The sequence below is a fragment of the Acipenser ruthenus genome, chromosome 1, assembly GCF_902713425.1.
Source record: "Acipenser ruthenus chromosome 1, fAciRut3.2 maternal haplotype, whole genome shotgun sequence".
Classification (NCBI taxonomy): domain Eukaryota; kingdom Metazoa; phylum Chordata; class Actinopteri; order Acipenseriformes; family Acipenseridae; genus Acipenser; species Acipenser ruthenus.
Window position 1 is genome coordinate 91,326,784 of NC_081189.1, and position 14,345 is coordinate 91,341,128.

General features: G+C 36.5%; 1 protein-coding gene across 5 annotated transcripts in view; it reads left to right on the forward strand.

The window, feature by feature from the left end:
* Positions 1–14,345, forward strand: part of LOC117421529 (leucine-rich repeat and immunoglobulin-like domain-containing nogo receptor-interacting protein 2) — a 508,422-nt gene that overhangs the window by 170,880 nt on the left and 323,197 nt on the right. For all 5 annotated transcript variants that reach the window (XM_059032091.1, XM_059032089.1, XM_059032109.1 and 2 more), the window contains exon 3: positions 10,134–10,253. The gene's annotated coding sequence lies outside the window, so the exon portion shown is untranslated. The remainder of the gene's footprint in view (positions 1–10,133; positions 10,254–14,345) is intronic.

A 14,345-nucleotide genomic window follows, 5' to 3' on the forward strand; every position in this document is an offset into this window, starting at 1 on the left:
TTCAACTAGGTCAGACAGCAGGCAGACTGTTTCAGAGCAAGCTACTCCCGCAGCCAGCACATCAGGCCAGCAGGCAGTTGCTCCAGTCAGCAGGAACATTCTCTGATTTTTAATTAAATAAAAGCATTCATGCAACCATTCGTGGCTACCTTATCCTCAGTCAGTACCAAACTCAGCAATCTGGATAAACGGGTGTCCAACATCGAGCAAGAGAAGCAAGGTTCCGCAGTTTCAGTATTTTCTTCCATTCTTGCAGTAAACCCAGACACTTTCTTCCTTTCAGGTTTGTCAAGCCTCTATTTATGTGCAGGCCCCCCAAATGATGGGGACCCCTCTTTTGTATGTCGGGTCTCCCAAGCGGCGGGGATCTCCCCTGTGTGTCTGGTCCCCAAAGTGGCGGGGACCCCTCTTTTATATGTCAGGCCTTAGCAAACGGTGGGCCCTCTCTTATATGTTTTCAATCTTTACTAACTATATATCCCTGAGGGTGCCGAGCATTCAGCCCTTGGAATTAGCAGCATCACGATACAGCCCTGCATAATCTGCCGTGGTTATCTCACCACAACGCAGACCTCGTCCTGCCGAGGGCTTGGTCCTAACGGTGGGCGGCTCTCCGAGAAGTCATGCAACATCACTACAGGTAGGCTGTCTCCCACTCCATGAATAATAAAACAAATACAAAACAAAAAATAAAAGACAGGAACAGACAAATCGGCACGGTGGCCAAACAAAATGTTTAAACAAAATAAAACAAATGCTTTACATAAACAAAGTGTGGTTTGCCACGGCCATGAACTCCCCTAAACACCAACAATACTGTACTAAGTCACGAACACCACAAACACTAACTTTTACCTCTGTCACCAACATTAAGTTTGACATTAACACCCATGATCACCCTTTTTATACATGTTGTGGCTGGAGCCTAATTAATCATTAATCATTTATTTAATTTATGTCTCCAGTCACATTCCCACATGTTTTGACAGGGAGGAATTGAACCTCCTCCCTGCCAACCAAATGTTCCCTACACACACCCACACCTGTGCGCCGGCATGGCTTTCACCCTACCACACCTTATTTTGAGACTCTTTCTGGATACAGACGTGAGCATAATTTAATACAGTCAAGAGAACTATGCTTTATGATTAAGGCCCTGTGTAAATCACGATTTCACAGACTGCACGGAAATCATGAAATTAGCCCAATACCGCGATTTTTTTCAATATTCTTAAAAAATAAAAAAAAATTATTTAATTATTTGTATTTCATACAAAAAAAAACTGTACAGCTCTGCTGTGTGTCTGCGTGTACTATTCACCATGCACACAGTGCTGTGTAGTGATTGTCATGTGATTATGTGCAATCTAGGTGGGAAATTAAAATACTACACACTGTTAGCAAGAAAATTGATGTCTCTAAAAAGGCTAAAAATGTGTCTGCAGCAGATCGCGGAAAGCAGTATCCAGCAGGGGTTTTACACAGGGATGGAGGTAAGCTTTTTTGTATGTCCTGCAACGTTACTGCAGATCACTACCGAAAATTGGTCTGTTTGCAGGCATTTAGATTCAAGTGAGTCCGTGGCAGAGGTGGAATTTGAACCGGTGGTTATAAGACTTTTCCTGTGACAGCCGTGAAACAAAAACAAATCTGCGATTTCTACAGGTCCTTATTTATGATTAAGGTATGGGAACGTAGAAGATGTCTATCCTATTATGACATAAGTGCTTGTTGAAATAAGAAACATACCATAGACAGAGGCAGTGCTCGTATTATGGGAGAAAGTATTGGGACCTAAAATGAGAGTCTGAAGTGACAGGTAGCACAGCCAATGTTTTCCTCTCAGACTTCACAAGCATATACGAACTCCAGTGTGTACATTACAATATTCCAGGACACACAAGAAGGCCTTTAATAGAAAATCAACATATTTGTCATGTTTGTTTGTTTGTTTGTTTGTTTATTTATGCTTGCGTTTTATTTCAAGGAAACAGAGAGTCAACACATAGGCAACTTAAAATATTTAGCTTTGTTAAATTGAAGAAAAACAGATATTATACTTTAAACGTCATGTATTTTCCTGTAAGGCCATTAAATAACTATTTTTTCAATGCATAAAAACCTTAGGTCTTTATGATTGGCAAAATTGCAACAAACTGTAAACATGCGTGACTAATTATTTGCCATCCTCACAGTTTGCAAACACAAATAATCAAGAGCCCCCCAAGAGTCAAAATTGCAAATGAAAATTGAAAGTAATGTATGCCAATTAGACAAATCAAAAAAGCTAAATCAAGTGCAACAGAAGAAACATTATACTTTCGTCGAATAAGACAGAAGTGGGGGCCTGGACCCCCCAGGCCCCCCATAATATGAGCACTAGACAGAGGAGACTGTCAATGCTCCATTACCAGCAAGTGCTATGTGTGGTAATATCATTCCCATCTCTAAAAACCTTACCTTGGAGACTGCTTTAGGTTTTTTTGTTTCAGAGGAGAATTATTTTTGTTATTTTTTGAGTCATACTTGCTGTTATATTTGCTGTAGATTTTTTAAAATAATTGATAACCTGTTTACAAGCAAATATAGCCTTCTGTGTACTGTATCAGAAAGCCAACGTTCACAGTTGAGTTTGCAATCTGCAAAGGTAGTTTTAGCTGTCGAGCACAAGCTTCATCACTGTTAAAACCTAAAGCTTTGTCACTTCTGTTGACAGCCACAAGACGGAAAAAGAGGAGAAAAAAGCGACAGCAGCAATATCCAACTACCTCCTACACATTACATGATATATTTTCATGTTCAGTATTCTGTGTTGAGATACTACACTGTATTTCACATGTAAAATCGTAATTTGATGTAATACTATCAGCAATACATGTAATAGGACTAGGATTAACTAAATATAGTTTACTTGGCAGAGAATGGCTCCCCCAATTGCTGGCATAACCTTTGAAGGGTAGATTATTTTTTTTCTCTTTTGAAATATTCGCTGTGCTTTGGATGGTATAAAAAAATGTTCAGCAAACAAATCAATCAATCTTATTCCTAAATCGTGTATCCATGCTGCCATTTTTTTTTACCATGACACACAATTCAAATACAGTTGGCTAGCATTGAGTTTGTTGCCATCATATTGCCAGCAAAAAAGAAGTGTCCTAAACTGGGACACATATATATATACAGTGGCTCACCCCCTTGGACTTTTCCACATTTTATTGTGTTACAACATGGAATCAAAATTGATTTAATTAGGAGTTTTCGCCACTGATCAACACAAAAAAGTCCAGAATGACAAAGTGAAAAATAAAATCTACAAATTGTTCTAAATTAATTACAAATACAAAACAGAAAATAATTGATTGCATAAGTATTCACCCCCTTGAGTCAATATTTGGTAGAGGCACCTTTGGCAGCAATTACAGCCATGAGTCTATTTGGATAAGTCTCTACCAGCTTTGCACATCTAGACACTGCCATGTTTGCCCATTTTTCTTTGCAAAATTGCTCAAGCTCCGTCAAGTTGGATGGGGACCTTTGGTGAACAGCAATTTTCAACTCCTTCCACATATTCTCAATTGGATTGAGGTCCGGGCTTTGACTGGGCCACTCCAGGACATTGACCTTTTTGTTTTTAAGCCACTCCAGTGTGGCTTTGGCTGTATGTTTGGGGTCATTGTCCTGCTGGAAGATGAGTCTTCTCCCGAATCCCAGGTCTCTTGCAGACTTCAGCAGGTTTTCATCCAGGATTTCTCTGTACTTTGCTGCATCAATTTTGTCCTCTATCTTCTCGAGCTTTCCAGGCCCTGACGCAGAGAAGCATCCCCATAGCATAATGCTGCCACCACCATGCTTCACGGTAGGGATGGTGTTCTCAGGATAATGTGTGGTGTTAGGCTTGCGCCAAACATAGCGCTTATTCTATGGTCTCATCAGACCATAGAATCTTTTTCCACTTGGTCTCAGAGTCTCCCACATGCCTTCTGGCAAACTCTAGCCGAGATTTGATGTGAGTTTTTTTCAACAATGGCTTTCTTTTTGCCACTCTCCCATAAAGGCCAGTTTTGTGAAGCACCCGGGCTATTGTTGCCGTATGCACAGTGTCTCCCAGCTCAGCCGTGGAAGACTGTAACTCCTTTAGAGTTGCCATAGGCCTCTTGGTGGCCTCCCTGACTAGTGCCCTTCTCACCCGGATACTCAGTTTTTGAGGATGGCCTGTTCTAGACAGATTCACAGTTGTGCCATATTCTCTCCATTTCTTAATAATGGACTTTACTCTGCTCCGGGGGATATTCAATGCCTTGGAAATGTTATTATATCCTACCCCTGAATGGTGCTTTTGAAGAACCTTATTCCGGATTTGCTTTGAATGTTCCTTCGTCTTCATGATGTAGTTTTTAATAAGGAAATGTACTAACCAACTGTGGGACCTCCCAGAGACAGGTGTATTTAACCTGAAATCATGTGAAACACCTTAATTGCACACAGGTGGCCTCCGTTCAACTAATTATGTGACTTCTAAAGACAATTGGTTGCACCAGAGCTTATTTAGGTGTGTCATAGCAAAGGGGGTGAATACTTATGCAATCAATTATTTTCAGTTTTATATTTGTAATTAATTTAGAACCAATTTGTAAATTTTATTTTTCACTTTGACATTATGGACTTTTTTTGTGTTGATCAGTGGCAAAAACTCCCAATTGAATCCATTTTGATTCCATGTTGTAACACAATAAAATGTGGAAAAGTCCAAGGGGGGTGAATACTTTTGAGAGCCACTGTGTGTGTGTGTGTGTGTGTGTGTATATATATATATATATATATATATATATATATATATATATATATATATATATATATTATACAGTGTCTACTGTAACTAGCATATTTGAAAAATATCTGGTCCTAATTATTTCCAGCATAACAAAGTTTGCTGATATGTCTTCCTAAATTCCTGTTACGTCTAGCAAATACATAACTCAGTCCTAAAGACATGTACAATTCTTAATTGGTGTTGGTGTTTATTGGAATGCAAGGAATTAATTAGGCATTGTTGCTTCTCTTGAAAAAAAAAGTTAATTTAAAAATAATCAAACACATAAATAAATTGGTCTAATAATGAAATATTTTTGCAGCACAAAATATAATTATGTTTTATTGCAGATGTATAATTAAGATGGCTAACGACAAAAGTAATTAAACAAAAACATGACCTTGGAAACTATCTTCACATCGTTTTATTATGTTTTTGGTTCTGATAGTTACCCACTCAAATGTAAATTGTTTTGGTAATTATAACAAATGTACATGATAAATAGCTTAATTAAATCTCCACTAATGAACACTACATTTAGGCATTCATATTTCATTAACATTCAATGATGCTATAACTGTTTTTTTGAAAAGCTCTCTGTTATATTAAGAAAAATACTTTGTACAAGATACATTACCATACAAATACTACTGGTAACATATACATATCAGCATTTAATGTATGTTAAAAGATGAGTCATCTAATAAGTTCATATTTCCACCTCCATAAGTAAGAAATCAATAAGTGATTATCCCTACTAGAGACATAGAAGTAAATTAGTTTAGTAGTGTTCCACCTCACACCATAGTAACCATTTGCCAGGGTCAGTGCTTAACAGTTGCTGGTGTTCAGCTATAGCAGGCAAATTAGCTGGCCAATTATTTTATTTATTTATTTATTTAATTTTTGTTTTTTTTATATTTCATAGTAGTAATTATCCCTGACTAATTTATTACTGTACCTTTAAGAACAATTGCATGGTCTCCTATCTGGGTAAAGGAATGACCACAGGTAAAATGAACTACACTTTTGACCTATTTCACATCTCTGAGAAATCATTGAGGTTGTAATTTTTGTCTCTAAAGTTTTTGCTAAAACGTGAGCAATAAAAAAGACATACATTTGAATTGAAACACATTGTGAAACAAACCAGGGGCACAAAATTCTCAGATTTCTCAAATGTTACCCATTGTATTCAAATTTGAGTCTACAGTATATCCCCCACTACAGTATATAGAAAACTGATCATAAATATGGATCTGGAAATGACCATATACACATAAACTGTATGCACTTTAACATACAAATCTAAAAGACTGGACACAGTTACTAGAATGTACTATGAACAAATGTATTCATATTTGTTCTGTCTGTCTAAACAAATATGTGTATTGTATGCTTGAATTTCAGGCAAACATTGTTTTGTTGTGTTTTTAAATATCATAGTAATTTAGCCTTTATGATATGTGTTGCTCTTTCAGAGATAAGGCACCACAATCAGGAGCATGCACAGAAATTCTACCCGATTTACTTGCACTCATTTAGATACCAGTACCTAAATCAGATATTTCAGACAGATTCAGGTCTGTGTGCGAAGAAGAACATTCAGTGTGAAAAGGCTAATCGAGAGGTGGGGGGGGGGAATACTTGTAAACGTCCATTCCAGGCTAATGTCGACACTTATGTAAAGCTTAAGCACTGTCATAGTGCATCAAAAAACAGATTCAGTTGATTACTATTTGAACACTCCCAAAATTATGCAGATACAAAATGCTGGTATATAGAGGGGCAGGATTAGACAGGTCTCATTGAATAATTAAAACGCAATAAAAAACACAATTTATTTTCATAAAAGACCTGTGTTACCTCATGTGGGTTCAACTACGCTTGATGGAATGAGTTTTTATATAAAGGTAAAATGTCACACCCTAGAAGTTCTGTTTTATTGTTATCAGGCAATTGGAGAGCACTTTGAATTTTTGTTTGAATACCAACATTTATTCTGCTTGGCTAAGGCACACAGAATTTAGATTGAATCAGAGAGAAAACCAGTTTATTTAACGTGTGAAAGCTGGGTTTAAATAACACACACGGCACATATAAGTGAAAACAAAGAGGATTTGTTTGGCAAAATCAACCAAAGAAAACAAAACGGGTTTACATTAACGGTAGTAATGGGAATGAAGCTTCAGCTGGTTTGACCCTACATGAACCAAATGAGGCAAACAGTGTCACGAAGCAAAGGTTAATTTGATTCAGCTGAACCATTACATGTGACCTGTGAGTGTAGCTTTTAGGAATTCTTTGACACTTCAGACTTTGACAGAAATGAAACGTAATGATTTTACCTACCCTGTCCAATTTCTAGCACAGTGCCCACAGTGCTCTGTTTCAGGCAAGCCGAAAAGAACAGTGTTTGCAATATTTTTATACAGAACATTTTAAAGTAAGCCAGAAATTCAAACTGAGGCTTCAGGTGATTCCAAGGGGAATTACATGAATTCTGCATTTTCAATTTATTATGTGACATTGTTACACTGAAATATTCCAACGAACTGAAAATCTATATCGTGATTCGTTATCAGTTTAACCGACAACATTAATAATTGATCAATAATGTATGTCAAATATATTAAGGGTTTATTGCCGTCTCTGTAAATAAAAATGTGTTGTCCATAATGCAACTTTATTATTGATAGTTCCATTACATTTTCAGTAATGCCTTGTCGCAGATCTACCATTAGGTGGTACTAAAGAGCAGGATGCGCTACATGTGATTCGGATCAGTGAAGCTTTTGGTGAAGCAATGATGCACAAGGCTTCACTTTTCCCATCAACGATTTAAAGGGCTGTTGCTTGTCACTGGTCTCTCCAAGGCCATATCCCTTTTGTATTGGAGATCATAACTTCCTTTGATTTGTACTATACACTGCAGTAACATGTGCCACCATTGAGCTACCAGTGGTGGTGTTTCTTCAGAGAATCTGGGTGAATACCAACAATGGTAAACATCCAGGGAATTAGGCAATAAAGTATAAGAACAAACAATACAGAGGAGAAAATACAAAAGAAACACTGTTAAAAAAACAAACTACTTGTGTCCCCTAAAAAGGAAAGGCCCTCCCCTTTTTGACTAGCTATGCTGACGCGCGGTCTCACTGTACAATACACAAGCTAGTTTCATGAAACCACACTCCTCGCAAAAAGTGTCCATTGTTTTTTTGCTCCGACTTTTATAAGACCTGTGGCTTTTCCTTTTCCTTTTCTCTGTCCAAGACAAAGGGACCCTGTTCTTTGCTTTAGACGTGTGTGTCAGCTGGTCCATTTTAAAGCAAGGTGCTCTGCTGAGGCATGCCTACCAGCCTGTTAGCTGGCCAACCCCAGCTCACATTCTCCACATATTCATGAAGCTGGTAGGCTCACCTAACACGGAACACATTGCTTTTTCTTCCAGGTATGTCCCTGTTAGTTACTCAAAAGGAATACATACAATTGCAGCATTTACAAACCAGTGGCAGTCACACAAGGTCATTTAGTTCTGAGTCCATGGTGAAAACAGGACATCTTAAATAATTTTTCTGGTTCAGTTCTGAAGCTTAATGCGTTATGATGTCTAATTTAGCGGGGAGGGTGGGATTGTTTAGCTGCTGTAGGCAAGTTAATTTACATCAACTGACCTTCACTACATGCTAATTAGCAGCAGAGGACACTGGGAGTGGGAATATTGTGGGGGGAATGTTGATTATTGTTGTGTGGTCTGTTACTGATTATTATAAAGTGCATTTATTGATATGTGGTACAAACCTGCAATTGTTGAACCCTTCCTGTGTTGTTTTTCTTGTTGTGTGAATGGCAGAGTAGTGCTCTGGGGTGGGGAAGGGCTGGCTGTGTGGATGGTGCTAACCTCTTTTAGTTGCCTAATAAACCACATTGTACCTGAAGGCCTTGGTGTGTGTGTGTCTCCTTGATTCCCGTGCTTGCTACAATATTTTGGTAGGTGATTTTGAAGTTAATGAACTTAAGGTTAGTGCAACTTAGGTTGACAAATGCTTTAGGTAAATTTAATTTAATAATATAAAATAATAAAAAAAAAACTGAATGAGAAAGACCAGATTGGCCTCAGTTAGTTAAGAACTGATGGCTACTAGGTGCTGCCTTATTAAGTAACCTATGTCAAATTGGCATCTGTGTTATAAAAATTGAAGTGGAAAATATGAATCCTAAGTAACGGTAGGTGTCTTCTACACCAAATAATATATTTTTTTTTAATACGGCTTCAAGAAAAATAACCATTTAATAGGAATACACATGATGCATAGTTGCTATCATACGGTTCAATGTAATAGTGGTGGAGACTCTCATACAAAAAAAAAAAAAATCTAATTGGGACCCTATCATAATACTAGAGGCCAGCTTTACAAGTTACTTATACAGTATTGTCTAAAATAAAACATTTCTCTTTTATTAATTTAGACTAGCTGAGCTAATTTCTGCAAAACTATGTTTTGTCTAGAAATAGTGTTTTGCAAAACAGGGTAGAAGACAGCTAAGATATGCATACATAGTGTATATATAGTGGCCTTGATAACATATATACAGTAGTTGTGTATTGGAATGTCAAACTATGGTAATATCAGCACTGTGATACTTTTCTTCAAATTGTTTTCCGCTGTAGCTGCCCCTGTTACCAATGATTGCATTGGGGTTTTCTGAGGGAGGTCAGGTTTTTTTACACACCTCACATATTTATTTTAAAGTTTTACATAGTCAAAATCAATTGCATGTTTGACATCAAAATGAGAGGCACTGTACTGTAGAATAACTGCAGTTTATTGTAAATTATCTTTCATCCATGTTGACTCTTGATGTTTATTTATGTAGCCATGCTCTGGAATTATTTCAAACGATCCTTACAAGTCACCAATGCATCTTAATTTGACTGTATAATCAGTAACCACAAGTGGTTTTTTTGGGGGTTTTTTTGTACATTTATATATATTTATAGCTTTTATAGAAACAGTGTCATAAGGGTTGAACATGAATTTCCTTGGGCAAGGGCTCCTTCACTTCAGTAACAGTGCTTAGAGATTAGGATTTAATGAACCATCATTTGATACAACAGTTAGAATATTTGAACATTCTAGGATGTCCTCCTCCCTTATGTTAGAGGCATGCACAAGATCAAGCTCTGCCAATGGGGGTATGTATACATCTTGTATTGTTGCCAGATGTTATTGTAGAATTATACTGTGGAATAATGTTTTGTCATTGCAGTGGCTTGTAACAAGCAAATAGGTAATTCTTAGAATTGCTTTTATTTCAGGCTCCTAACGCAGAAGAATAATACGCTATGAATCAGCTGGCACTGGGGATTTTAAAGGAAAAACACCGGAATCTGTTTTTAAACTTTATGGAAATCTGTGTTCAGAAGCCCAGGCATAAGGTATGACATGCATGTCTCCCCTCTTTCATCTACACTGACTGCAAATAAAAAGAAGTCTGTTTGAACTACTCACTGTCGAACTAAGAGTGCATGTTACAAATAAATATCTATGTTTCTCTTTACAAAATCACAGATTAAGACTACAGTACTGCAATATTCTAGCTTTAAAATTTATAGACAAGGAATCCAGCAAAAAATTATATTTTGTATTAGAAATGGATGCTTTCTAGGACTGATATGCAGTCTATGTCACAGATGACTCGGACATGTATCGATGTATCACATGAAATGTTTAAGAACACATCTGATATGCAAATTCTCAGAAAAAGGTTATCTTTCATAAATATTTAAACTTTGTTTCAATCAATTTTTTTTCATGACCATAGATAAAAAGGAAAACCAGATAGTTTCATTTTGAACTATGTAGCACTTTTTATGTTTATATGAAAGAGAATTTTTAGTTTATGTATGAATTTAAGAACATGTTGAAACAATTGCCAACACTGGTATACAGTACTATACATTGGGGGGGAAAACAAAACAGTTATGTTCTGTGTGATGTGCCTGCCCTTTCTGCTTTCTGCTTTCTGCTTTCTGCTTTCTGCATCTCATAATAATGACTTAATGTTCCAGATAAGCTTCTGTGAATACTATCAATATAAAAGCAGTATCTGATTTCGACCAAATTATTTTCACTGTGCCGTACAATTTATACACAAGGGAATAGACGAGAACAAACATACTGTTACACAATTCCACAGTTTGAGTCCTTCATTCCAACAAGGAGCTTTATGTTATGGTCCTCAAGGGTACAGTTCCCTTTCTAAAATCTAGACTGTATACCATGTTCTGTTGTGTGACAAACTGTATACCTGCTGCCAGCTGTCTGGATTTTAAAATGTTTCTCATGCATATATTGTTTTAGCCGAGTCCCTAATAGACAGGGATTAGCTGTTACTTGAGAAACATCACTGCAGTTGTCAGTAATTGGTACTCGTTCAGCAATCTCTGCTCAGACAGTAGTACGAAGTGGATGCAACAGTATGTGGTTTGCTAAGGGTGGAGTTGAGATACATTCATGGTTCAGTGACATTTATGAAATGCCTCACATATAGGTTACCATATTGTCAACTCTCTGCACCTCACATGCTGTGCCATAGGAAATAAAAACAAATGTTTGAGATACCAAAACAGTAGTGTATTGCTGCACATTTAATGCCAGATGCTGGTCCAAAAAAGGCATGTTGTAACAAGCATACAACAGCTGTCTACAAATTAGCAATGTGATACCACATCTAATCAGTTTTCAATAATACTTGTGAATGAAATTATGTATAATATTATGCTTAATCAGATTTTTATTACACCCCATATAAAACCATGATTAAACCATTAGGAAAATCATCTGCCATTCTTTTTTTTTTTTAATTTAGCAAGACATTCATTCAGGTTACACTGTAATTAGGGTATGGATGTAAAAAGCACTGTTAGTTCTGAATAAAAATAGGAGTTCTTAACATCTGCAGCCTTTTCCAGGATCCCCAAGCAATGACACTGCCAGAAAACTCCCCTATTCAGCAGCATTTCAGCTGCTCCAATGAATTCCCTGTGACATCAGAAGATAATGAATATTAACCACTTGAGTTCTGAATAAATTGAAAGGGTTTTAAACTGTCCATAGTGCGTTCGATTGAAACAATATTATCTACAATTATAACAAGAACAATGAATGTTACAGGGTGCCAGTGGGAGTCTACTCCCCTAGCAAGCCTCTTAACCACTGTACAAAAGAGCAAGATCCCCAAAGACTGCTGAGGCAAGAGGGCAGGCTTTCCGAGAGCCTGGCAAAGGAAACGAGACATTGTGAGCAGTAATTATGTTGTATGTATCAACCACACGTGCTGTGGTAATCTGGTATACTTACTGTAAATCTTCGTTATTTGAACTGCATTTAATCCCCAATATTTATTCAAATGTGCAAGGTATGTGTAGATCAAATCACTGTAAGTCATACACAGAGGTTTTTAGGAGGGTGTCCTGAAATTACATTTATAATAATAATTAAAAAAAAAAAAAAAAAAAATGAATTAATGAACAGATTTTACAAGCAATATGTAATTGAAATGGGTTACAGAAAATCTGGAACATTGCTGGAATTGGAATATGTTAAAATATATATTTTTACATCCTGTTTTTAAATTTGGTACAGGTCTCTTGTTTGGTATGCTTAAGGAGATTTTAGGTTGTTCCGAAGATTGAGATTTCCTGGGTAAAAAAAACATTGATGATATTTTTCAGAACTAATGTTACATCAAAATGTAACTTAAAAAATACTACAGCAGCTGCTAAGGTGCTCTACTTTGTGAGCGTACCTTAACCAGAAGAGGAGGCGTATTAATAGAATGCCATTTACATTGAAGTATATTTGCTTTTAATCTCTCTGGATTGGATCAACCACCTATCTGTGTTTATTCCTAGATTACTCTAAAAATAAGTGGTTCATGCAATTCAGGGTGAATCATGTTTACCTTTCAAAACTTACAAACATGACGGAAGCAGAAGCAAACAAACTGACAGTGAAAAACAGGATAGGCATACAAAATCTATACTGCAAAAATAGTTCCTAACACATCTAAATTAATTAAAAACAAACACATTTATAAAATCAGATTCTATGAATTGTCTGCATTTGTCTATAGTTCACCTACACTTTTTTTTGGTAGCAGGATTTAAAAAAGAGTGCTATTTGTGAGCTTGTATGTTGCACTGATATATAGAAAAGGACTGTTTTTTTTTTGTTAATAACATCCTTCAGGTTTCACTTGACTAAGCCCTTGCCAGGCATTCTGGTACAGTATAACAGTAAATAACAATGGAAAACAGCCTGATAACAATAACCATGGAACAATATTGGGAATATGTAGTATGGTGTGTATCATATAGCAATTAACTAATCTTGTTTTTGGCTTTTAGCCAGAGTGGGTACAGCTTTATGGAACAATAGTCATGTGAAATATAATTATCTGATTGAACTAGCAAGCCACATTAAAGATTCTTACCACTGGCTTCATTTCCAGCAATATTACCCCTGAGTAAACAACCTCTTTCCTTTGATAAGACAAGAAGGGGAGGAGGGCATGGCAATAGAACCACTAATTGTCTAAATCAGCAAATATCTTTGATTAATGTGTCCACTGTGTAGACAGTGTCAGCAAAATAGCACCCTGTGGGCATTTATAAAATACTCTTAACAACCAAAACATTACATTGGTTACGCTTACAAAAATCTTTTAAAGCGAATACATTGATCACGTTGATTGTGGTTTTATAGTCCAACAGCTATTAAATTGGCCTGTTGGATTTAATGGATGTCTCCAGATTGAAGCAATTTGTTGTACACATCAAAGGATCTGAACATTAATAACTGCATATTGTCCTGGGGCGTTTGTTTGCTTAACCTGACTCTCGTATTTGATATAATCCTGATAAAAGTTCATTTAAAATAGTTCATTTTTTTCATTTACATTGTTGATGTTACTGTACAGGTTGCAACCATATAAAACACACATTTTAACGAAGTAGAAATTATAAAAAAAATATTGGAAAACATACACAGAAATGACAGCTGGCCATTACTAATTTGCTACCTTAATATGTACCTGTATTTATGTTTTTAATATTAGTTTTATTTGGAACCTGCCCCATTTGTGTGGTATTTTTTGCTGTATTTCTATTTTACTCAACAATATGCCATTAGCAGGTACACAGTGCATTATCACCTCCATTGTTTTCTGCTGCGAGTGACAAAAACTACCAACAAGCTCCTGTCACCTCCAGCACACTGCCTAGGTGCTATATCCTACAGTATGAATGGGCTGGTTTTCACAGTGCTCTTCTGCAATGAATTAGAAACTGTACTGTTTAATTATTTAACTTTTCATATATTAATCTTAAATCATCTAATGTAGGAGTTTTTATGTGCTTACACTTATGTTTTGCTTGTCTGAGCTGCAGTAGAGATTTCCGATGACATCCATAAACACCTGCTAATAATGAGTCTCTGCTGTCTCACCTAGTAAAAGCAGCACAGAC